Genomic DNA, 24,329 nt, shown 5'->3' with positions numbered 1-24,329 from the left:
GTGAAACTCTTTTTTTTCTTTTTCCCAAATAGTTAAAGTTACTTTAATCATCTGTTTTCAGGGAAGGTATGTTTTCTCTCACAATAAGAAACTGCAAAGGAAATAACCCCTTTTTCCTTCAGGTCCCCAAAGATCCCAGCTCCTAAGTTTTAGTCTGATTAGAACCTCCTCAGACGATCTAGTCTATTGTCCAGCCTTAGCAGAGAAAAAAGATCAATCATATGACCAGAAGTAAAAGCAGGAAGAAGAACAAGAGTTATTTTCTCCCATGCAGAAAATTCCATTCCCTGGCTCCTAGAAAGTTGCGTACACAGTTTCCTTTGACTTTTTCAAGTAATTTATAACCACTTGCTCTTTAAATAATACCAATCTGAAAATAATCTCATTGTGCATCACCTTCACCGTTTTCTAGATCAGATACTGTGCTTGGTGAACATACTCCTCAATGGCAACCAAGACCATGAAAGCCGTATTTGCCAATTCCAGAGTCAGTCTCATGCAAAGCCATCAACCTGCCGGCTGTCAGAAGCCTCTGAGGACATCAGTGAGGGCCAGGCTGAGCCCAGGCACACAGAGAGATGCAGGCATGTACTGCGTGGGCTATGCTTCCTAAATGCAGGGATTTTGGACCCAGGAAAATGAGATGCTCTTTTGGAATAGACGGTAGGGGTCATCTCAGAAACCTGGTTTCCCCAGCTCTTTCCAGAAACAGCAGCCCTGGCCCTGCTTACCCAGCAGGAGTTACCCCAAAGCACCAGGTTAGCCTGACCGAGAGCCTCATTCTCTACCTGCCCATCTGCAGCCTGGAGCATGTCCCCACCTTTATGAATATTTATTTTGGGTCCAGCAAATTCATGTGAGATTTGATGTGACCTTCCTACTCTCCTCTCCACAGACCCCATGAAGTATTAAAAACATGCTGTCATCCCAGCACTTTGGGAGGCCAAGGCGGGAGGATCACTTAAGGCCAGGAGTTTGAGACCAGCCTGAGCAACATAATGAGACCTCATCTCTATGACAAATTTAAAAAATTGGCCAGGCTTGGGAGTGCACACCTGCGGTCCCAGCTACTCAAGAGGCTAAGGTGGCAGGATCGCTTGAGCTCAGGAGGTTGAGGCTACAGTGAGCTGTGATCATAGCACTACACTCCAGCCTGTGGGACAGGACAAGACTGGTCTCAAAAAAATAAAAATAAAACTGAAAAAACCATGCTATCAAACACACAAAACTAGGAAGCCAATTCTTTTTATTTGGCAGATGACACAGAGGATCTAAAAATGCCTTCCCACTTGGTCCCTGCATGTGTTGGTCCCTGCATGTGCTTGGTCCCTGCATGCAGAGACGGACACCTGGTCCTGCCATCCCCCCTTTTCCTTACGTGCGACGCTTGGATGAGAGAGAGGTGGCTTGCAAAGCAAATACGGGAGCGCAGTCGCCATTCCTCCTTCTGTCTCCCCTCCCAGCAGCCCTGTCCTCCTGCCCGCCTATTCTTCTTTTTCGTTGTTGTTGTTTTCTTTGTTTTTTTTTTTTTTTTTTTTGAAACGGAGTCTCGCTCTGTCACCCAGGCTGGAGTGCAGTGGCATGATCTCTGCTCACTGCAACCTCCGCCTCCCAGGTTCAAGCAATTCTCCTGCCTCAGCCTCCCGAGTACCTAGGACTACAGGCACCTGCCACCACGCCTGGCTAATTTTTGTATTTTTAGTAGAGACAGGGTTTCACCATGTTAGCCAGGATGGTCCCGATCTCTTGACCTCGTTATCTGCCCTCCTCGGCCTCCCAAAGTGCTGGGATTACAGGCATGAGCCACTGCGCCCGGCCCTGTTTGGTGGTTCTTGTAGCTTAATGTGGTGACATCACAGCTCCCTGAGTGAGGTCAAATCCCTCACATGAATGCAGGAAGCGTTTTTCTCCCATGCACTTTCAAGCGACCGAATGGAGCCTGTGGGAAGGCTGCCTGCTCACAGCGGAACCAGAACATTCGGGTGGGCCTGGGGCGGGGGCTGCACAAGGTAGGACTGGGCCGAGATATTTCAATGACAGTATGGTGATGACAGTGCGACCTGAGCATTTCTAAACATGCAGATTTTTTTTTCCCCCAGCGTCCTTATTTTTATACAACTGAGCTAAATGGACAGACACCTGTCCATTGTGACCACTTGAATTGGTGGAGTTTATATGTCCAGGTGGAATGAGATGACTCTTAACAGGAGTATTCGTCTACAGGGTAACCCCTCATTTTTCAGTGTCACAAACTAGACCCTAAAATATTGAATAAATCTTTTCATGATAAGGCATTTTTGTAAGTGACTTGATATCATTATCTTCATTTGATATAGCAGGAAATATCTGGATTTAAAAGGAATCTGCATGGGGTTGCCAGACTTAGCTAGTTAAAACAAAAAGATGCCCAGTTAAATGTGAATTTTAGAAAAACAATGCACAGTTTTTTAAAAGTATAAATATGTCGCATGCAATAGTTGGGACATACTCATACTAAAAAATATTATCATGTATCTGAAATTCAAATTTAACTGGCATGTTGTATTTTATTTGGGAACCCTAAACCTTCAGAGTGTGTGTGTGTGCGTGTGTGTGTGTGTGTGTGTGTTGGGAAGGGGTTAGAGCAATGGAACTTCACTCTGTTGTGTAAATTTTGGGGGAAATGTATTCCTGACCCCTGGCTCCTTGCTTGGATAGAAATATGGCCACTGAAGAGATCAGATGAGCTTTGTAGTTTTTAGCTGTATATTTCCAGGTGCCTGGGGACCACGAGAAGGAGAAGGGTTGCACACGCGATCCTGAATCACCACGTGAGGAGGAGGCTCAGCTCGGGCAGGTATGTTTTTCAACACGGCTCTAACAGAGCGCACACAGGTGATTAACATTCCTCTGCTGAGGTTTATGACTTCATTAGAATATTTCTCATCATAACTGAATAGGTAAAAAATACCTGGCTATTAAATACAAGCCTATCCCTCAGGATGACCAGATTATCACTTGAATTTAAAATCTTTCTGAATTTTTAATAGTGCATAACAAATACGATTATTTATGCACTTTCTTCCAGTACTCAACTTGCCAGGCCTACAATTATATGGAACGCCTTCAGTTTCAATGGGAGGGATTAATCTGAGCTGTACATCTCTGCCTGGTCCCTCTGAAATATTTCGCCAACAGGTCCCCCCTTTCCTTGTGACCTGGAGGAAGCCTGTCCGGAATCCTTTGGAGGCACCGGCAGGGCCTGGCTCTGTGTTATTTAGAAGCCCCTGGTAATTAGCAGCGGGGAGATGTAAGAGCCGTGGTGTAAAGGGAGCAGCTGGGAATCCATAAAGCTGGTTGATGAGAAAGTCAAGTGGAGGCCTGCCTGGCTGAAACCTCTTCAATAGATCTGTAGTCTGGACTTGAACCCTGCCCTCTCACCTCAGGGTCCGATATTTCTTTCTTTTCCATTTTTTTCCGCTGCCCAAGTCCCCCGCCCCCACCTTCTCTTCTCCTCCCAGCTTCTCTATCAAGGAATGATGTACTCAGACTGTGAATAAATGCGAGTGACCCCCATCTGCCCACCCCCACTTCCCAGAGCCTTCTGCTGAGAAGGGGGTGGGGGAGGGGGGAGAGAGAGAGAGAGGGAGAGAGAGAGGGAGAGAGGCAGAGGGAAAAAGGTACAAGAGAGAGAAGGGAAGAGAGAGAGGGAGATAGAGGGGAAAAGGAGGGTCCCCGACTTCCTCACAGGTAATTAAAAGGACTATTTTCAAGGTTGCATGGGCAAAGACAATTCGGCCCTAATGAAGCATCGATCGACTGCAGTAAGGTAGAAAGGAGCTGACATTCATTCAAAGGTACCTTTAGCTGTAAGACACTGCACCGGGAATTATTCGTTCTCTGCTGTCATTGCCTAGGACCTGGGTTAGGGAGAGAAAAAAAAAGGGGGGTGGAGGGGAGAGTTTGTTGTAAATGTATTTCTGCATCGCCACAAATGCATGTGTCGGGGTTTCTCTTTTTCTTCTCTTCTTTTTAAAAATAGAATGCATCAAGGCACATTCTCTTTGGTTGTAAGGAGGGGCCCCCTCCCCGCTTAGGGTAAATTTTCTTCATTAGTCACGTTTAAAAGCCCACCAATCAGGCCTGCAGGGTCCGGAATTCAGGAGGTCAGCGACGGCTAAGCAACAACTCGTTGGGAAGGGTTGGGGCACTGCTGGCTGGCTGGCTGGAAACCCAAACTCGTTTTTCCTCCACGGGTTTGGCTGCTATCTACTGTGTGCTGGTGTTTGCTATTCTGGGGCAAAACCCAGAAACCTCCAGGGAAAGGGAGCCTGGGGAAAGGAGACCTGTAGCTGTGCAAGGGGATGTTGAGGATGTTGATGGGGATCCAGCCAGAAAGGGACCAAAGATGCTTGTGGGAGGGAGTGAGACGGGGTTTTCAGGTCACAGAAGAATGCCAGGTAAAGGTGCGGGAGAGAAGCGAGGCTGGCAGTCACCTCCCAGTCCACCTGGGGGACACTTCTGGGCTCCCCGGCCGTGGATATGACTTCTGGCTTTTCTCATTAGCCCTAAAAACATTTGCCTTTGGTGAGGATCCAAATGAGAATAAAAAGATACTAAAGTGTTAGTCGAGCCAAGTAAATGGGGGAGGATGAAGAGCAGAGGAGAGTCAGTATCCATTCCAAAACAAGCTGAGTGTTATCTGGAAAGGTTTTACCCACAGCCCCAGCTCGACTGGATCTTATAAGAGGCCCCTCACACAACAATAGCAGGTCCCTTCAGAGCAAGAAACACAAAGGGAATTTGCTCTGGTTCAGTCTCCACAGTGAGGCCCTTGGGAAGCTAAACAGAGTCACTTCCCCGCGACCCCCACCTCTGCTAAAAATAAGCGTGGGGAGCACTCTCTCTCAGACCCCCATACAGACATCCAGGGTATCATAAACCTATCCCGTTGGCAGGACATTTCAAATCACAGGCTCGCTCTCCCATTTTCTTTCTGTCTTTCCTTTTCTTCTCAGAATTTATCGTCGTTTCTTGATTTTGCCTTTAATTTTGGTTTGGTTTTAGAGGGAGGGGGTGGCAGGGTATATTATTTAACTTGATAAACAGCATTAGCACAGCGCTGGGCCGCCTCCTGGCTTCGGTGTCTCTCTCCTATTTTTTCATTTGTGTTTACATTTCTAAGACATCCCCTTAGCTGAAGGAGGATACTTCCCACATATTGCACTATAGGCCATTCATGCAAAAGGATAATTTATTGGCCACACAGTCTGAAGTTGAATTTTTAAAAAGAAAAATCGGAGCCCAGTTTCCCCCGGTTTGCTGCATTCACATGTCTTTAGTTTGTGCTCTTCTTCTCGCCTTTATCTTTGAAACAGTTTATAACATTCTATTTATCAATTTGATGCTGTTTCCTCCTGGTTGTTATTTATTTGTTTTGTGCAGCCAAAGAACAGGTCAGGAAACAGAGGCAGAAATTGGGTGGAACACCTGCTGAAATGAGAAAAAAAAAAAAAAGTTTTCCCCTAAAAACTGAGTAAACTGCAGCCCAGCAGATCCTATCTGCATTAATTTGGCTGAACAACAAGATATTGCAGGGGACAAACTCTGAATAAAGCAGTTCCGAGTTCCCAGAATTGGCACAGCTCAGCCTAAACAATGACGGCTTCCTATTCACCTTAACCCAGCTTTTCAAAAGAACATCCCCAGAAACACAAAGCATCAGCGGGAAATGGCAATTTTATGAATCCTAATCAATCAAAGGGCTTATTAACTCAATGTGAAGCCAGATTAAAATCTTTAATTATAAATCGTGCTAAAAGGAAAAACAAAATGTACTTATGGTACATTGAAAATTCCGGATATTAACATAGTTGCTATTATCTCTTCAATATTAAATTCCCCCTCCCTTTCCCCCACTACAACCTCACCTTTTTCTATTACTAAAGAACAGGGCTACAGAACCCAAATCATTTTTCCCCTCGATTTATTAAAATGTATTCTTTTTCTCCCCCTGTGCATCCAATAGGTTTCTGGGAAGCTGCGTTGGAGGTTGTAGGACCGGGTATGAGAAATCCCATTACTGAGCCCCAGGCGGCTAGGGTTTCAGTGTGATGCTGGAGGTAGTTTGGGTAGCTGTTTATTAAGGGGGCAGAGTTGGTATTACAGGGTCGGTAGTTGTTTTGTTTTGTTTTCTTTTTTTTGGGGGGGCGGGTAGGAAGAGGACAGCAATCAGATGTGGAGCATTTTCGCTAATGAAAGCGGCATGCGTGTCTGTGCTCGTAGGATTGATTGGCAGGAGTGGAGATTGCCAGCCCCAGGAAGGGTCCTCGCTTTAAGCCACGGTGTGAGAAAAAGCTATGGGTGCTGCTGATGCTGCTGCTACTGCTGCTGTTGCTTCTTCTTCGGCTTCTTCTCCTTTTTTAATCAGGCAGACATTTGGGAAATGACCACAGCAAATTTAATCACAGTTGGGGGGTGAGGGGGGGAGGGAGGCAGAGCAGAGCAGAGACTGTGATTCACATGTTTTATTTATTTGTTCAGAGTCACGGCCATCCTATTGTGTGTCCCTCATTCTGTCATTTCAGGCCCCTCCGACCCACCCCCTACCCCTGTCCCCATTGTTAATGTAAGAAGCAGAGAATATAACCACATTTTGTAATAATAACATATCCAACGTTGCAAAAGCAGGAACCTCATCTTGAGAGGGGTCCTTTTCTTACACTGAAATGATAGAAAAACAAAAAGAAAAGAAAAGGAAATCTCTCCATCCTAATGACAATGTAGGACGGAGAGATTTGTTCTTTGTGTAAAAATGCAGTGATGTTCCTAGCGAGGGTACATGCCCCATTTCCTCCCCTCCTGCACATGGGCTATGGTACTATTCTATTTTTATATTTACAGAGCAAGCCCCATGTTACTAAATTGGCTTTAAATTAAACATAAAGAGAACGAAGGAAAGAAAGAAAGAAAAAAAAAAACAAAACAAAACCTGTACAATCAAAGCTAATAAAAAGAAAGTAATACCCTGGTTTAAATTAAATCCTACTTCATTCCTTTTGTTCAAAGTTCAGAATTTCTTTATCTCAGCCTCTCTCCTGAAACATACCCTTTCTTTGACTTTTCCTTTAGTTCCAGGGACAGGAAACCCTTGTCCCCAAATTAGGTCTCTTAAGATCCTCGCCACTTTCCTTGCTAATCCTAGAACCAGGTTTCAACCATGGATGGGGGGTTTGTCAAGAGGGGAGACACAGCTTCACTGACAAAAATCTTGACAGTGAGTAGGGCTTGATTTTCATACCACCAGGTCAACTCTGTGCTCTTTTTATCCGAATACTAAGTCTAAAATGCCTTATTTAAACCTGACTCAAGAAAGGGACCTGTCCCTGATGGACACAAACCCAGTCTGCCCTGGTGACACATCTTGGCTCCCTCCCAGCTGTGTGCCTTCCTCAAACATTCAGGACCCTTCCAAACCATATTCCTGTAGCTACTGCTCTTTCAAAAGTGCAGGAAAAATATGGTCTTCCTGATTACTTTGGAACTTGTGAACACAGACACAATGCTCAATGTTACTTTAAAAACATTTACTAGCATCTTTACATGCTTGGAGCAAATAAAGATTTACCCGAATAATGCTTTAGCATCTGAAAACTTGCAGAACCCCATTTTGGTTGCTCTATAACCACACTTATACAGTCCTTGCTATAAACACACGACTCTGATTTTTCTTCTGCAAATATGTACGATTTCTGTTTAGCTCCATCCCTCCTTGATTTTTCTGTCTTTGCAGACTGATAATTTGGTAGTTATCTAAATGGACAAATATGGCCAGAGGAAAAGGTCCTAAATCAGTTTTCATGGCTAAAGTGCACACGGAATCCATTTTGGCAAAAAGCACTCAAATTCTCAGAATTCCTCTAAATCCTTAAATGCCACACGGCTGTGATATTCCTTTGAAGACGAGCATTGGACCTAATAAACCGAACACTGGAGGCACAGATCTCGTCTTCTTTAGTTCTTGCAACAGCTTTTCACTAAATTCAAAAAAGACCTTTTGTGCTTAACTGGGTTTTCATTTCATTGCTTTTAAATTTGTTAAGCTTGACTTTTGACACTTTGGGTGTTTAGCCTTTTTTTAAAAAAAGTGCAATTATATAATAAATATTTGTGCTTCCAGAAAGGAAGACATTCATCTGTTACTGATGCTCGTATACAAAGAATAAAATGTACTTCACTCTTTTGTTAGAAATAACCCACACAAATATGTACATTTTAAAAAATCATCTTTAAACAATGGCATGAACTATTTTTGAAATAACACACAGAAACATTGTATATACAACGTATTTACTCCACTCCACTAGAAGGTGTAAACAAAATATAAAAAAATTAATAAAGTCAAGAAGGAAAGATAACTTGTATCAATAATTATGTAAAGAAAATGTGCGTTTGAATTGCTATGTAAACAAATTAGACATCAAATGATAAAAAGCACAGTTAGTAAATTACAGTTCTCTATAAGAAATATGAAACTATTTGACTTTTCCCATTGATTTACTTTCCCAGTTCACTTCAGCAAATGAAAAAATATGAGTGGAGATGGCTCTCAGCAGCTAAAATATGAAAACAGCACTTGTTTTTGTTTTTAAAAAACATGTATATGCAATTTTAGTTACTTCTCAGAAATTACAAAAGGGACGTTTATAAATTGTTCACAAGGTGATGCTTTGAGATTAAATTTTCTTTTGATACACTTTTAAAAATACTCAGATATACAGTTTTGAAAATATTCACCTCTTAGGTAAGGATTGTCTCAATCTAATAGAAATGTATTTTTCCTTTTCTGCCTAAAGGAAAATGATTTTTAAATTATTTTATGAAGAAATATTACATGGAAATCAATAGGAAAAATAGCATTATTAGTAAATGGAACGTAATTCTTAAACATTTTAATCCACTTATTTTCAGGTATTTCAAATATATTTAAAATATTTTTCATATATATTTTTACCCACATCACAATTCTTTTTGGGTATTAATTCAGGTTCTTTTTTTTCTTTAATGTCAGGAAGAAAACGACAGTCATGATAGGAAGAGAATATTTACGTTTTTCTATCTTCTTTAGTTTGGTTTCAAATCCAAATAAATAGGAATGTAAAAATGGTTTAAATGGTTATTTTAGAACTCTGCAGGGAATCTTCTCCTTAAAAGTATTTCAAGCCTTTTCTAAAGATTTCTCACATCAGTATTATGTTGTTGGTTTCCTTTTAAAAAACACTCTGCTTCTTAAAGAACCTTATAATTTAAATGTATTTCCTATGCATATGGTTTTGTCAAAATCCCAGTCCAAACACAGAAAATGCCCCGGGTCTCCTTAATACCTCCAAAGCTAATGTTTATAGGCCAGCCTAAATCTGAGCAGAAAATATTCACCAACTCCTGGCTTGGCTTTCCTTTTCTTTCTTTCTTTCTTTCTCTCTCTCTCTCTCTCTCTCTCTCTTTCTTTCTTTCTTTCTTTCTTTCTTTCTTTCTTTCTTTCTTTCTTTCTTTCTTTCTTTCTTTCTTTCTTTCTTTTCTTTCTTTCTTTTCTTTCTTTCTTTCTTTCTTTCTTTCTTTCTTTCTTTCTTTCTTTCTTTTCTTTCTTTCTCTTTCTTGCTTTCTTGCTTTCTTTTTCTGGATCAGACGAACTCTACATTTGATATACAGACTGATTTTTTTTTTTCGCCCATCAAAATTACATGAGAAGCAAAAAGCTGGAATCTAAGGCTCTAGACAAACTGGGTGGGTCTCCTCACTCCTGTCTTTTCTCAGTGTCAGACTCTATGTTTAGATAAAACAATTTATCTTTATCATTTTCAAGCTGGTCAGACGGGCGAGGGGTGGGAGGTGCGAAGGGGTGGAGGGGTGAGGGAAAAGGTGATTGTTTCACTTGTCGTCAGAGGGCATTGATCAGCCCTGCTGTCTGCTGGTCTCCGAGGTGAGGCCAGGTCCCCCAGGAGTACTTCGGGGCTGGGCTGTGTCAGGGCAAAGCTGTATTGAGTCATGACCCAGATGACGGCTCATTGAGGCAAACGGGTATTGGCGTCCAAATCATTCTGAGACACCCTCAGTAACACTTAAACCAGTCCACTCCGTTAATGTCAGGTCACGGGGGACACATTTAGCCCCCTCTGCTGACCATTAGACCCTTTGATGGAGTGGACGATAAACTTGACGGGACAAGCTGGGCCCTGCACTTGAGTCTGCCTATGTTTACAGTAGGCCCAGTGTGGGGCTGGCCTTTGGAGAATGCCCGCCGTCCCTGTGGCCGGGTCCTCTAGGGACTCTGGTCCTTTTACACCGCACAGGATAAAACAGAACTAAAACTAGTTTTAATGTTCCAGCGTCAAAGGGAGAAAAACAAGCCACCGTGATCCTTCACAAAGTTTTTCGACGATGAGGTCAGATACAAATTGTGGATGAAGTGGTCTGGCTCTACCATTTTGTAATTTTTATTTCTTGCTTTGATTTTTCTCTTTCTTCTAAGCACCGCTTATATAGTGCAGGTATTTTGAAATCCATTTGTTATACCTTCTGTGGCAAAGAACAAAAAGAATTCCTTATTGTTTCCCAGGGAAGTAGAGAAGAATTCAACAAAAATTCACTCTGTTGTGATCATAAGGTTTCCAAGGCAGTCTTCTGAAAGGGAATTATTTTATTTTGTATTACCAAACATCAAATATATTTTGGGGAGAGAGGGGAATAGGAATCTAAAGCTAATTGCATTTCCCATTGATGGGAGCATTAGCCTAAAACAAACTTGAGCTTGGAAATGAATCTAAAGTACAAACTAACAAAAACCAAGTCTTTGTTAACATTCAAAGGGTGAATTAATAATCATTATTGCTACTATTTAAACAAATTATACCTAAATCTTCTGTTACACGAGAGATCGCTACTGTTTACTTTTGCTGCTTTCCCACCAGCAAAACGGCCTCTGGTTTGACAGAGCAGATTTTCTGGTATTAAAATGCTTTTATCCTAGTTTTAACACCTTGTCTGAATTCCTCTTGAGAATTAACTGATATTTCATGAGAAGGGAAAATGCGAGGGGTTTTCAAATGGCCCCCACACTCAAAAACTCAGTCCAACAGAAACAACCCTCCCTTCTTCAAACAATACCAGTTACTAAGTACACAATTAGCATGAAGAAAAAAAAAGTGAGTACAAATGAGCTAACTAATACGACCAAATTATGCATCTGTTTTGTCTTAAAAGTAAAAATCTAATTAAAAAGATAATCTAGTTACCAAACTATTAACTGTCCTTCTGATAAATAAGGAAGCAGCTGTGCATTATGTTTAATCAAGGGTGAGGGAGGCGGACTCAATCTCAGGTTCTCATTGTCTACTTTCCATTATCCAAACCTGAGAGACTTTTCCAGAGTTCATATTCTTTGTTTCCTAATGCAGTCTGGAACCTTTAGAGCTGGCTAAACTTCAGAACTGTTTCTCTTAAAAGGAGTCCGTTTATCAAACCATAAAGATTACATCTCATTTTCATATCAATGTACATAGCTTCATTTTAGAGAAATTGGATAAATTAGAACATGTACCCACCCCCCACTTCATTACATCCTGTCCCTGAAGCCTGAAAGTAAGACTTACAGATTCAGAGACTTCAAATGATTTCAGGGAGTTTATATTTTGGTACGGTTTTGGAAGAGGTGTTAGAGTAACTCATTTTCTTTCCATGTGCTATTAATATTATGTGTATAATGCAGGCATATAAACAAGTATCATCAACATGTACTAACTCCATCTTGATGTTTTATGTTGAAAGGATAGAAATAATTCTAGCATAGATGCGTCTGTGAGTGAATGAGTGTGTGTGTGTGTGTGTGTGTGTGTGAGAGAGAGAGAGAGAGAGAGGAAGAGAGAGAAAGCACACAGTCATGTATCCTTTACTCATCTCATCGAAATAGCCTTCTAACTAGAGCCCTAACTCAAGAAATAAATTGCATTGATCTGGTATTTATAATGGGGCGATCTTGAGTTTTTAGTGGGACAAGATACCAAAGGGAAATTACATCATTGCCAGTAACCTTCTCTTTCCACCCTGCTTTCGGTAATTTTTCCCACCTCTTCCTTTCAATTTGCAAAGTCAAGCAAGAGCACAATGAAGAGAAATGCGTACCTATTATGCCCTGCACATGTTTTTGGCACCTAAAAAGTATACCATTAATAATTGGAAAAATTAGCCATAAAATCCATATTGACTAACATCATGCTGTTTCATTCAAAAATGATCATTCCATCCTGATCCAAATGGGCAGAAGCTAAAACATTGTAAGACATAGAATCTATGATATTAATAAAATCACCTTGACTTTTAAAACAGTTAGAAACTGCACTTCCACATTCACACTCTTGTTTTCTCACCACCACTAGCATTCCAAATAAAAAGTCAGTAGACTTGGGATGGGTTCTATACAACCACAAAATCTTAGATATTTTTCTGAGGACTAGAAGATGAAATTTTCTCTGAACTCTGTTCTCAGAGGACGTGAGTATAAATGAGGGAAGAAAGGCATTTTGTTCAGTAGCAAAAGAACATTAGATACCTGTTTGTCGTGCTGCATTTATATTGCTTTTTATGTATTAAAAAAACCTTAGATTTTCCTGCTCTAGACTGATACGTCTGCCTGTAAAATTCTTGGAAAATAACATACCAGTTAACATGCACCTCTGAAGGCAGCTAATTCTGAATTTAACTCTCTCTTCTTGTGACCTAACTTTCCTTCTCAGGATTTTCATTCACATCCACAGCCTGAGTATTCCAAGGAAACTTTATCCTTCAAGCACCTTTTGTCACATTCTGCCGGGCTCTGCTAACTGTCCTAATCACATCGCCTGTAAATTGGATCCAAGGGGTGACAAGCACCATGTATGCCATTTGCTCATTGGTTCCATGAGAAAAATCAAACATGGACATTTTATCCCAATAAACCAGTGTTTCCCAATGTTTTAAATTGCTACCTGAAAAAGAAGTCTTGTAACTCCTTTTCTTTTTTTTCTTTTTCAAAATAATGGCTGATGAAAGAGATTCCTTGTATTTTTTATTTAGTTTTGGATTTCACCTTAATCTCAGCACATTTTGAAATGGCTCATTGAACTTCATTCTCTGAGCTCTAGCTCTCTAGGGGTCACAAGAAGGTCACTAGGATATTCTCTGAAAGCATCACATGAGATAAAAATATACAGATTCCACAGTTTCAACATTGTCATCAGGAATTCTAACCCCCACGACACTAATGCATGACAGCCAACGATCTCCCTTCCTCATCTAAAAGGTGAGCACGGAGTCCAGACCAGGGCTCTGGTCTGTCCTTTGAAATAATCCTTGGTCCCTGCAGTGAATGTGATGAAACATTGGTATCTCAGAGCCATTTTCCAATATAGTCCAAACCACTAGTCACCTCCAATGTCACTGGTCACAACCTCTTTATATTTAACGACAGCATAGACTGGTCATGTTAATCTGTTAATGATGTCTTAATGGCAACTCAAAATTCAAAGCCAACTTGAGGACATGATGGTGATCCCACCTGGCTAGATAGCACCATAGACTCCAGGTCTGTCACCAAGTATAGGGTGCGGTGGGGAAGAAGGGGCTTTTTCTAGGGGCCAGGCCTGGGGTTTATCCCATCTACGGGGTCTATGGAAGAATTGGATTTTCTCTTTCCATTCATCATGGTTCATCATCTGATCACTGAAATGCTTAATGTGAGCTTTCAGAAAAAGTAGGGCAGATGATCAGAAAAAGTGATAAATGGCAGCTGTATTTCACACGGTTGTTCATAACAAACTAAGTCTGAACTGCTGCACCGGGAGTCGCAGTACAAGGGGGGAAATGTATGCAGGCAACAGGGAGTTAAGTAAATAAATTTTTTCTTTTCTTCGTCGATGTGTTTAGTTCTCTTCCTGCCAAGATTCATCTCACTCTGCTATCTTGTGAGAGACACATATGGTGCAGGGAAATTGCCATCCAAGAAAGCATGTCCCAGCCTGTTGAGACATCATCAAATAAGATTAAAGCAAAGTAAAAATAAAAAGATAGAACGATTTTTTTTTTTCTTTTCCTTGTACAGAGAACATCTGATGAAAGCCACCCAGGTACTCGAATTGCTTCTAAAGGTTTGCAGCCATTTCTTTACTTTGGATGGTTAAGAAAAAGCCAGGAATAACATGACAATATCTTCTTTGCTTTCTCCAAGTTAGTGAAAAAAAAAAAAAGTGCTTCATAATAAACCAGATGTATATGAATAAAATAACCATCTTGCCTTCAGCACTTCAGTTGCAAATAGCACTTAAACATGCTGTAGACAGACCTCAGTCTTCACTTTCCCACCTTCTCTTTACATTCTACGGATTCAGACTTTTCAGGGTGGCATAGAATAAAACTTTCATTTTTAAATATTAGTTATTAAGATTTCTTTTATGGCAAACTGTGGCTAATTTTTTGCTTTCACAGACCTCAGAATGGGAAGGACTAAGTTTCATCTTCAACCCGTGGGTGGTCATATTTTCCTCTGGTGGCTGACACACTTGGGAGGCGTGGGATGGAAGGTGACTGCTTGTACTACTCAGTGTCCCTGCAGTTGCCAGCCTCCCAGGGACTCTGCTCACCTAGGAAGGTACAGCCTCCCTTATTCTCACCATCTGATTCCATTAGGTCCAATGTCCACTAGGCCAGGATATTATAAATAGGCCTGACCTTCCTCAGTGTCTCTGGACCTGGCAATTCCCTGGTGGTACAGGTATGAGTTATCTAGACGACTATCACGGCCACCTCCAGAAGGCAGCATCTTTCCTACCCAATGCCCACTAAGTGAACACTTACGGTCACATAGAACCTCTTTCCCTGTTCCCTTTTATCTTTAAGAATCTGCTAGCCTTGGGAGAATTTATGACGGGAGCAGGAGGTGGGGGAATCCACGTGCCACTCTCTTAAGGCTCTTCTAGAACATTCAAGGCATTTCATTTTTTTTTTTTTTTTTTGAGACAGAGTCTTACTCTGTCACCCAGGCTGACTGCAACCTCCACGTCCCGGGTTCAAGCGATTCTCCTGCCTCAGCCTCCCAAGTAGCTGGGACTACAGGCGCCCGCCACCACACCTGGTAATTTTTTGTATTTTTAGCAGAGACGGGGTTTCACAGTGTTAGCCAGGATGGTCTCGATCTCCTGACCTTGTGATCCACCCACCTCGGCCTCCCAAAGTGCTGGGATTACAAGTGTGAGCCACAATGCCCGGCTGGCATTTTGTATTTTTAAGGGACTCTCTGTCCCTCCCTTTCCCTCCCCAGTGGGATTTCAGGAAGTACTGTAAACTCTTTGAAAGGATGCAGTTGACCGGGTGCGGTGGTTGACACCTGTAATCCCAGCACTTTGGGAGGCCGAGATGGGTGGATTGCTTGAGGCCAGGAGTTCAAAACCAGCCCAGCCAATATGGTGAAACCCCGTCTCTACTAAAAATACAAAATATTAGCCGGGCGTGGTGGCAGGCCCCTGTAATCCCAGTTACTGAGCAGGCTGAGGCAGGAGAATCACTTCAACTCAGGAAGCGGAGGTTGCAGTGAGCTGAGATAGTGCCACTGCACTCCAGCCTAGGCAACAAGGGCAAAACTCTTTCCCAAAAAAAAAAAAAAAAAAAAAAGAAGAAAAAGAAAAAGAAAAAGAAAAAAAAAGGATGCAGTTAGGAGGTAAATAATACCATACTTCATATGGCAGGGGGGTCCGAAGCCAGGTTTTGAAATTAAATTACATTTTGTTTAAGTATCTGGAGAGGGAGGGTGGCAGGTAGTGAAAGACAAGCATGTCCGTTTCTTAAATGCAGACACAGTGTTTTCTGTGATATGAAGTCAGTTTGTGTTTCTAAGCAGAGATGAGGAAGCAGCCAGAGCATTTGTTTGCAAACCGTTCTAGGTAAGGTTTACAAGATCTTGTTTCCGATGTGCGGCCTTAATTGGACCTCTGGAAAGCAACAATGCATCAGTGGAAGAGATTATCACTCGCCTTAATAAGCTGTTGTTGGCTTTCATAACAGCCACTGCCTAAAATGAGGCACACCGAGCCCAGAGACAGTCTTACCAATTGCCTGGAGCAAGGATTAAAGCGACAAGGATCCGAAGGAGAGAACGAAAGGAGTGGGGAGGGGGGTGGCAGAAGAAACAGGGGCTAATGTAAAATCGTTTCCATATTAACCTTCTTCCCTTCTGACAATGGTCAAGTTCTGATTCAAAATACAAATTATCTCCAATTACTTCAAAAGAGGCAGTCAGAGAGCTGTCATTTAACCTTCACCATCTGTTTGCTTCAAAAGAAAGCGGTACAGCCTGCCACGTTGACCTCAACTTTCCCTCCGAGCTCTGGACGGCACCAAAGACGGAGGCTTATTGTCCTCTGGAGAAAAATCTACTGGGGTTTTTGTGGGGGCAGGAAAGCATGGGGAGGGTTAGGAAAGAGGATAGAAAGGATAGATGTTGCAGGAGGACCAAAGGAAGGAGTCCTGAGGGGTGACTTAGCTCAAGCTGAGGTGATGTCTAGAGTGGAGTAGGGGGCTTACCCATCCTGGCCTTGTTTACTCAATGCCCTCCACTAGAGGATGTGGTTTAAAATAAGACTGGCTTTAAGAAGGCCTCAGTGAGCTGAGGCAGCTGAGGACCCCAGGAGGGGCAGGATGAATGAGGGCCATGCGTGGCCAGGCCTTTTGCCTGGTCTTCGGTCATGGGAGACCAACAAAGGCTGCATTGGACAATCAAAGAAGCAAGACTGAAAGGCCAAGGGGAGTAGCACTTTAGGAAAACAAACAATCTGTTAGTACTGTACTATTAGACCCTTGTGTTACAGGAAAGGAGTCTGGATCCAGACCCCAAGAGAGGGTTCTTGGATCTCACACAAGAAAGAATTCAGGGTGAGTTCGTGAAGTGAAAGCAAATTTATTAAGAAAGTAAAGGAATAAAAGAACGGCTACTCCACAGACAGAGCAGCCTGAGGGCTGCTGCTTGCCTATTTTTATGGTTATTTCTTGATGATATGCTAAACAAGGGGTGGATTATTCATGCCTCCCTTTTTAGATCACATAGGGCAACTTCCTGACATTGCCATGGCATCTGCAAACTGTCATGGTGCTGTTGGGAGTGTAGCAGTGAGGATGACCAGAGGTCACTTGCGTCGTCATCCTGGTTTGGGTGGGTTTTGGCCGGCTTCTGGCTTCTTTACTGAACCTGTTTTATCAGCAAGGTCTTTATGACCTGTATTTTGTGCCGACCTCCTGTCTCATCCTGTGACTTAGAATGTCCTCACTGTCTGGGAAATGCAGCCCAGTAGGTCTCAGCCTCATTTTACCCAGCCCCTATTCAAGATGGAGTTGCTCTGGTTCACATACCTGTGACATTTGGATGGGCAAAAAAATGAAATCAACCTGCTCAACAAAAACCCCCAAAAGCACACCATTCTGGAGTCTTTCAGTGGAAGCACGACATCTCAGTCTGCATCAAAGCAATTATAACTCAGAAAACCAAATTCCATCATCTACAGTGGTTCTGAATGGGCCTTCCTTCCTTCAGAAAGCTAGCAGAGTTAAAGGAAGAGAGAACAGCAGTTTATGAAGATGTTCCAGGACAAGACTGAAAGTACAAGTAGGGAGAATGGCTTCCCAACAGGCCACAGTAAAATAATAGAGTGCAAATTTCTAAATGCCTACATTTTATGGGAGATTTCTAATGTGTATGCCCACGTACATTATATTATTTCCACTACCTCTGATCTTTATTCTCCATTTTACAGCCCACTGAATAACAGGTTTTTTCAAGAGAGAAAGAAAGAAAACAGATCCCCTATAAATGAAGACAACTTTGACTCATAAACAGTTCATATGCTCAGAGAGGAAAGGCACCTGGTACTTTCTAAAGGAAAGCACCTCCAAATAGCAGCACAATGTGGTGGGAGGGCAATTCTTTGCCTTGTCAAATGGTACTGAAGCTTGAGGTCTGTTTCTACCACCACGCCTGGAGTAACTGTCGAGGCCTCTTATTTCTCATAGTAAAAGCAGATGCGGGACAGTCGATTAAACACAGAAAGCTCAGTGCTGTTATTACGCAGTATCTGCATGGCAATGACGGCTAGAGGGACCACGGTGAAGGGTGAACCCTAAACCTCCAAGGATGGGCTCTGCATTCACCTAAAGCCCCTCCCCTCCCCACACACATCCACAGAAGAAAAGGACTTTTTTTTTTTCTTTTTTTTTTTTGAGATAGAGTCTCGCTCTGTTGCACAGGCTGGATGGAGTTCAGTGGCACGATCTCGGCTCACTACAACCTCTGCCACCCAGGTTCAAGTGATTCTCCTACCTCAGCCTACTGAGTAGCTGGGATTACAGGCAACTGCCATCATGCCCAGCTCATATTTTTGTATTTTTAGTAGAGACGAGGTTTCACCATGTTGGCCAGGCTGGTTTTGAACTCCTGACCTCAAGCGATCCACCTGCCTCGGCCTCCCAAATGCTAGGATTACAGGCATAAGCCACCTCTCCTCTCCCTTCTCTGCTCCTTAAGCACCCCTATTTCCCTTTTTCTTTTTTTTTTCTTTTTTTGTTTAGAGGCAGAGCCTCACTCTGTCACCTAGCTAGAGTGCAGTGGCGCTATCACAGCTCACTGCAGCTTTGAACTCCTGGGCTCAAGCTATCCTCCCACCTCAGCCTCCCAAGTAGCTAAGACTACAGACACATATCACCATGCCCAGCTAATTTTTTTATTTTTATAGAGGCAGAGTCTCACTATGTTTCCCAGGCTGGTCTCAAACTCCTGGCCTCAAGAGATCTTCCTGCTTCAGCCTCTGTCCTAGGATTATGGGCATGAGCCACCACACCCAGTCTCCCCGCAACTTCCAAGTACAAGTCAAGGGTTCCGTTGGCAGCTCACTGATGGACACTGCATTTAGGTAATGGCATTAGCTGTGCAACACTGGGCTTTGATGAAAGCACCCTCTTTCAGATCTTTTCTCGGGCCTGTTCATCCCTTCCAAGTTCAGCTTAGAAGACACTGGGCCACCTAATGAGCTGTCAGAAGAGCAAACAATGGAAGTGAAGGTGCACATCCCCCTCTCAGGTCCGGTTGCTGCATCTGACATAAGCCGCTGTCTCTGATGGGTGTCTGCCCTTTCACACACACTTCCTTGCTGGCCAGTGTAAATGCTTTACATTTGAGTCAAACATAGAAGAAAACATGGCAGAACTTCTTGGAATAAAGAGGTATTTGGCGGACTCTAGCTCTACCCTGTCTCCCTCTCTGCCATCGTGCCCTCCCTGGTAAGGGAGGTAGGGACGGTGGGAAAATCATTAAGCAGCAGCATCTGGACCTGATTAATTAACTAGCTGGAGCATCTGCAAACGTGTCAGGCCTGAGCCTAAGACAAAGTCCTGTGAGCAGGTTTGTGTTCAGGAAGGGAACCGGCTGTTACATTTTATAAGACAAATATTATCTGTTCTTCTTCCAGGATGCTTGTTATTAAAAGCTGGATTTAATAGAAGAATTAAAAGGGCTTGTTTCACTTGACATTTCATCCACTAAAGACCTGAGGGGGGAAAAAAAACCCCAGTGCCTGATGATCAGGAGCTTGTCTGTCAAGTTCCTTCTCTGTTTTGCTTTCATTGTTTTCCATTGACTGGTTTTTGCACCAAATGTTAAAGTCATAAGATGCTGAAGATTTCCCAATTACAGGAATCTTTTCAAGGACTATTTCGGAGACCGCAAATGTGCAAAAGATGCTCAGTTTATTATTGCTAAGTAAAGATCATACTGAAAATCCAGATCTTCCTCCTTCCGCCGCTGACATACAGGTAGTGGAGGAAGCAAAAAAGGACCCATTCTCAGGCCCATCTGTGTTCAGACTGGCTACCGACTCCCTTCAGAAGTCAATGCCATCTTATCCTAAAGACACTGTCAGGGCTGACTTTTAAATGCTCTTTTGATGCCAAGATTCACACAGATTTCATGATCGTTTTCTACACATATGGCCCTGTCATTCTTCTCTTATGTTACCCCATCAAGTCGGTACTTCATAAAGCCTGAATCATCATCACTATCATCTTAATTGCTAGGCGGGTTTGGGGTAAATCCAGGGCCAGAGTATAAAATCCCTGGGGAATCCCCAGGTGTGAAACGAGCGGCCCAGGTTGGGGATTCGGCAGCAGGCTGTGAACTACCTGATCAATAGAACGTGGGCCATAGGAGAGTACTATCTCTGATTTAAAGATAAGATCTCCATAACCAGAAGATGGGAAGGGGATACAGCTGTGTTCTGGTTCAGAGCCTCCAAAATCTCACTTGTGTGAGTCGGTGCTACTTCATAGCACCTCAGTGTAAAGACAGGCCGAGTTAAAACACTCCACCAGACTAGGAGGTGGTATTCTGTTCCTTATTTAAAAGACAGACACCTTGGAAGATGTAATTAACCAAATAGGCAAAAAAGTATGAGATCATTAGTGAAAAGGAACAAACATAATCTAAATTGATCCCTAATTAGGGCTATCAGATAACATACAGGAAGTATTATATAAAGAAATAATATGTTAAAATATTCAGTCAAAAGATGTTCTGTATTTGGGACAAGTGTCTACTGAAAAGAAATTATTTGTTGATTATCTGAAACAGAAACCTAACTGGGTGTTCTGTGTTTTTATTTGCTAAATCTGACAGCGCTATACCAGATTCAAACCAGTCTGATTTTCAGAGACAGGAGACTTAAATTCTAGAATTTTCCACTGACAGTGGACATTAGGTAGGTAACGTGTTAAGTTTCCATCCGTGTGCAGATGGGAACTATGCATTAAGGTCAATGAAATATCTTCATTTATGAATTTTTTCAATAAAAATATTGTTTTACCACTTTTACTGCATATACAATTATCTAAGCCTCCAAAAATGAAAGAACTATTTCTAAGTAGAAGGCCTTAGAAAAGCTATGCAGATAACAAGTGTTAAATACTTACATATCAAATTTAATTAGCTCAAACCCTTAAAAACAGTTTAGTTACTTTCGTTTTAAAATGCTCCACCGCATTTTGTCACAGTCCAAATTTAGAAAATTAGTGGAAAGATAACAGACACCTAAACTTCCTCTTAACAAGGCCAACTTATCATAAATTTGGAATTTTTCAAGTTTAAAGTAACTAGGGTTTATTATTCTTATACTTTACTGAAGACAACTAATTCTCTCCCAACGCTTTCTTTCTCTTTTCCCTTCTGATGACAACAAAAATCCAGCTACCTAAAATAGGCTTATTCCTCAAAAGGAAACAAAACTGCCGAGTTCTATGACGATAATACTAATCGAAAGTCCATTTTAATTGTTCCAGGCCCTCATAGTGTATTTGATCTGTCTCTGTGGGCATCAGGATGACTGGGCTATGCTGTGGGGGCCACCTCTCCACTCTGGAGCAGTTTTGCATTTCAACTTTGAAAAATGAAAAACCTGAATGGACCTAGATTCCTAACTTGGGAAGAAAGTGCTGAAATAGATTTTGTTTAAAATGAAAGAGCTCTAAAAATCTACACGGCAACTCTTTTGAGACAAGTGAATACATTTTTAAACATCCAAGTGGGATATGGTCATTAACATCCTGCTTCAAAGAGAGTCTGGCCAATGTATCTGCTGCAGCAAAATATTTGGGATTTGGGCAATGCATTCTGGATCTGAATATTCCCTAGGTTCTGCCAAGATAGCACCTGTCCTAGGAATCTCTCTGTCAAAGTCGTCACTGAAATGTTCTAGGGTGAAGGCTGTGCCCTGCAGTTCTGAATTGCAAAGGCCACGGTGGTGTGTCCATCTTAAGAAGTGGCTATGAGAGGCCCGGCGCGGTGGCTCACGCCTGTAATCCCAGCACTTTGGGAGGCCAAGGCAGGCAGATCATGAGGTCAAGAGATCGAGACCATCCTGGCTAACACGGTGAAAGCCCGTCTCTACTAAAAATGCATTAAAAATTAGCCGGGCGTGGTGGCAGGCGCCTGTAGTCCAAGCTACTCGGGAGGCTGCGGCAGGAGAATGGCGGGAACCCGGGAGGCGGAGCTTGTAGTGAGCCAAGATGGCGCCCCTGCACTCCAGCCTGGGGGACAGAGCGAGACTCCGTCTCAAAAAAAAAGAAAAAAAAAGTGGCTATGAGAAGCCTCTTCATTCACTTGTCTCACCAGAGAAGACAGAGATGATGTCTCCCTTTTCAAAGATGGCTTTAAAATGACATTGAGAGGGTCAAAAAAAAAGATCAGACAAAACTATTTGGAAATAAAAAAGAGTACAGGCAAATCAAATGTTCCCATGTTTTTAAAAGCCTTTCTATAAAACTGGCCCTATTTGTTAGTGGTGAAATACAAACCATGCTATCAAGAATCTTAAGGAAATGGATTGCTGTTAAGTGATACTTCAGAATCCACCCCCTAGCAAGGCTACTGCACCATTACAGGAAGATAAGCAGAAAATCCTTGCCTCCCATAAACGAAACCTTTGCTTGAAATATGTGTAAACCATTCAGTGGCAGTTCTAATGCCAGTGATTCAAAATATTGCTCTGGAAAATTTTAGTTAACCAGCAGTACCCAGGATCTTTACAGATGAAGACGAAGTCCGGAGGTGCTGAAGGAGGTGGTCAGCCTCTGCCAGTGCAGTCTTTTTTTTTTGAAACTGAGTCTCGCTCAGTCGCCCAGGCTGGAGTACAGTGGCGCGATCTCCGATCTCCGCTCACTGCAAGCTCCGCCTCCCGGGTTCACACCATTCTCCTGCCTCAGCCTCCTGAGTAGCTGGGACTACAGGCGCCCGCCAACCCGCCCGGCTAATTTTTATGCATTTTTAGTAGAGACGGGGTTTCACCGTGTTAGCCAGGATGGTCTTGATCTGACCTCGTGATCCGCCTGCCTCAGCCTCCCTGAAAGTGCAGTCTTAAAGGTCCAATTTTTACACACATTAATATCACACGTAATAATCTACAGTATTAGGGGATGTCATTGGTTCCTGCCTGGCTCTGTGTTGTGTGAAACAGCAATAATCTAAGTAAAATATCACTTCCTATCCTCCAACCCTCCACATCCTGCCGTCCCCCATCCCTGCCCTTCTACCTGTCAAAATGCAGAAGGAAACTGATTACCACCTGGAACAGGTTATACTCCTAGCCCTGCGTTCTTAGAACATTTTGTTTTGGAGTCCTAGGATTCTTTTTTTCAAGAGAGAAAAAAAATTTAAGGTATAGGCAATATCCTTGAGGAGCTTCTAATCTTGGTGGGAAGACAAAACACCCAAAGAAAAATGACATAACAGCGTCTTGGATGAAGACTACTAGATCAACTTCTCAAGGGCCTCAAAGCATTTCTTTAAAATGTATTTATATAAAAGAAGCAAGTGAATGAGTTAATTCAAAAATGGCTTCAATTGAAATCCAAAGCAGGATGCACACTAGGGATAGACCATAGGCCCAGCCTAATTGTGGTTTTGTCACTCAGTCAGAGCCAGGAGTAGCAAAGGTGAGGTGAGTGTTTGCTTCCTACCTTGTCACAAGTCTCCATCTAGATGTGTAGAAGACATTTGACCTCTGGGTTTTGTTCAACCTCTCCCTATCCTGAGTTTGTGGGAAATAGATGGCCACATATCATGGTCAGCATCATCCTCACTCTGTGCATAACCCCAGGTGCCCTGGACCAAGGGCTTAGTGCCTGCAGGCTTGCTGAGCCACAGCTTCCACCGATTCCATGCTTTGACCCCACACTGGGGTTTACACTCCAGTTCTCATCTAAAATGGTAGCCCCTGCTTCATCTCCATTATCTCTCGGTTCCATCCCCTCAAGATGGAACTTGCTTTCTCTACCCTCAAATTATATCAAGCATCCTAAGATGTGAGTTCCAACATCACTACACAGGATTCCAGTTATTGCCACCATTATCCCAAGACTCCAGCTCCTTGACTGCCTCACTTCCACCCATCTTCCTTCATCCCTACCCCAGCCAGAGCAAACTCAGCACAAACAAGGACATAGCTCAGACCCAACAGCCCCCTGTACTCTATAATCAGGCCCTCTGGCCACCCTGGGCATTAGAACTTCCACAGGCTCTGTTTTCCAGCCTGACCCACTCCTACTCCCCATACTTCAAAATTGTACCACTGAGGTCTCTCTACACCTAATGTTCAAATCTGTTCAGGTTATAAAAATTAGATGGTAAATTTTCCAAAACTCTGTATCTCCACGTTATGGTCTTAAATGCTGGTAACTACGCAATGTATTTAACTTTGAGGTGTCTCTTTGTTCTCTTAGGGAAAAGCAAACTGGAA

This window comes from Mandrillus leucophaeus, unplaced genomic scaffold (genome assembly GCF_000951045.1).
Source record: "Mandrillus leucophaeus isolate KB7577 unplaced genomic scaffold, Mleu.le_1.0 Scaffold17, whole genome shotgun sequence".
Taxonomy (NCBI): domain Eukaryota; kingdom Metazoa; phylum Chordata; class Mammalia; order Primates; family Cercopithecidae; genus Mandrillus; species Mandrillus leucophaeus.
The sequence above is the reverse complement of the archived record's forward strand: the minus strand, read 5'-3'. Positions refer to the sequence as shown.